Source organism: Cryptotermes secundus, unplaced genomic scaffold (genome assembly GCF_002891405.2).
Source record: "Cryptotermes secundus unplaced genomic scaffold, Csec_1.0 scaffold948, whole genome shotgun sequence".
Lineage (NCBI taxonomy): Eukaryota > Metazoa > Arthropoda > Insecta > Blattodea > Kalotermitidae > Cryptotermes > Cryptotermes secundus.
The window spans coordinates 252,038-254,576 of record NW_019727110.1 but is presented as its reverse complement, the minus strand read 5'-3'; positions in this window follow the sequence as shown (position 1 = coordinate 254,576).

The following is a 2,539-nucleotide window of genomic DNA, read 5'->3' as shown; positions in this document are numbered from 1 at the left end:
TCGACACCGAGGTCTCGATGGAGGTCCCTGTTGCGTACATACCAGGGCGCATCTGCTATGCGTCTTAGTACTTTGTTCTGGTATCGTTGGATTACTTCGATGTTGCATTTTTTCGCACGTCCCCATAGTTGGACGCCATATGTCCAGACTGGGCGCAGCCTTTGTTTATACAGGAGCAGCTTGTACATTGACAGTTCTGATCGACGTCCGGTCAGCCAGTACATTTTTCGAAATTTGATTTGCAGTTCCTCTTGCTTCTTCTTAATATGCTCCTTCCATCGGAGTTTGGCGTCAAGTGTAATTCCGAGGTACTTTGCTGTGTTGGCAGGCGGTATTCTTACTCCATTTAGTGAGATTGATCGCTGATTAATCTTTTGGTTGGCGAAGTCGATGTACGTAGATTTGGTTTCATTGAGCTTGATACGCCATTTACGTGTCCAGGTGGCGATATTATCAGCTGCTCGTTGCAGTTTTGTTGTTGAGTCCTCGATTGTGTTTCCTGTCGCCATCGCTGCGGTGTCGTCCGCAAATGTGGCAGTCGTGCAGTTCGGCGTTTGTGGTGCGTCATTGATATGAAGTAAATAGAGGACCGGTCCCAGAACGCTTCCCTGGGGAACACCGGGTACGTATCTTCGTGTTTGATGCGAAATTTTCGCCCCTTTAGGTATGATTTGAGGAGCTGATAGTACGAATCAGGAAGAATCGATTTTAGTTTATGCATCAGGCCGTCGTGCCATACTCGATCAAATACTTGTGTTATGTCCAGAAATATTGTCGAGCATACTTTTTTATTTCCAAGAGATTTTTCTATGACATCGGTTATTCTGTGCATTTGGTCAATAGTTGAGTCCTTACTGCTAAACCCAAACTGGTGGGATGGGACAAGTTGGTATGGTCGAGAGAGTGCAGCAGAAGTCGTAGTTCATTACTTCTCAGGTGTGCTTTACAAAGTAAAAGAATATAATATGTGGATATCATGTCTTGGTTTTTTGTCTGTCCGTCTCCTTGTGACTCAGTAACTTACCAGCATTTTTCCAGCTGGATAAGTAATTCAAATTTCTAGTCATATTGATCCATAACATACAGAAGATCACAGATTAAACTGTGCTATATAATGAACTATTAATCAGAGTTTAGTGACAGCCGACATGAGGGAGCTCTGGGCAAAGTTGGTCCGTAGGATTTATTTTTAGTTGCATCGAACAAAACATAAAGTGTAATTTCAGTAAGGCCGTAAATGAAATATTCTGTATATTCCGGTACATCCCATAACATATTTTACAGATTGTATTGAAATATGTTATAATAAACTTACATATAACTTTGTTGATCAATGATGCTTTTCAAACACATACCATAGACTTCATATTTTATTTTAATAATTTTGGTACTGAACTTCAATCACAAATGCCATGAGAAAAACGGCGAGGCGTCAACTGGCCGAAATCGATACCCACTTGCGGCGACTTCAAGAAAGAAAATGAGTCGGTTATGCAGCCATCATTATTGCCGAGATCAGATCTGGGCATGAGATCCTCATATGGTTCCACACCTTCGGCTGCCAGCTGGTCTCGAACCTAGACATTAAGTAATTGTTACGATATGCTGAACTGATGTATCAATGCACGATTTTAACTGCAGAAGCTATGAAGTTTCAGAAATTGGAAAAATGTAAAGTGGATAAGCAGGCGCTTGGAAAGCGGTGGATTGTGACCTGCTTGAAGGAACTATATCGGAGTTCGTTTCGATAGACCAAACTGACTCGAGAAAACCTGTCGGTATAACTGGTAACGGGCGAGAGAATGAAAACAGATGCTTCCCGAGAACAAGCTATAAAGCAAACAATAACGTGCTCTATTTTTTTTTTATTCTCTAGATCAATGTTTCTCAACCGCCGGGCCGCGGCTTCACAAGGGTTGAGAACCACTGCTCTAGGTAAGACATTTTGTTTTTCTGAAACTAACGAAAGTTGTAAACAATTTTGTAACGAAATATGGAAGGTCGCGTGTTCAAGTCCCGATGAGGTCATTGGATTTTTTCAATTGACCTAATCCTTCCGGCCGCACTATGGCCCTGAGGTTGACTCAGCCTCTAACAGAAATGAGTACCAGGAATGAATTAAATAATTTTCCTGGGGAGTAAAGCGCGGCCGGCGCGTAAGGCTGACAACCTTACCGCCATCTCTGATCCGATTGTCTAGATAATGTGGTACCCTCAACGTCTCACAACCCTATGGGCCTTCACGGCCTGGTACAGGGATAGCTTTATTTTTTATATATTGTTGTTTCGCACATATATAAAATGAAAACTTCCTTATTCTGTGGCCCAACAAAGTGATGGGACATAGATGAAGCCTCCAACTTAATTCTTTAAAGCTCAATGGTTCATATACACTACAGAACTCTGCATTCTGTCCAGAGTTATTAATGTATTTTCATATGATTCTCGTGATAAGCGATTTTTTCCTAAACAACACTGATCAATTGATCTTCGCTGCGGAGGCATAACGTGTTTCCTGTGAGACACGAAAATAATATCT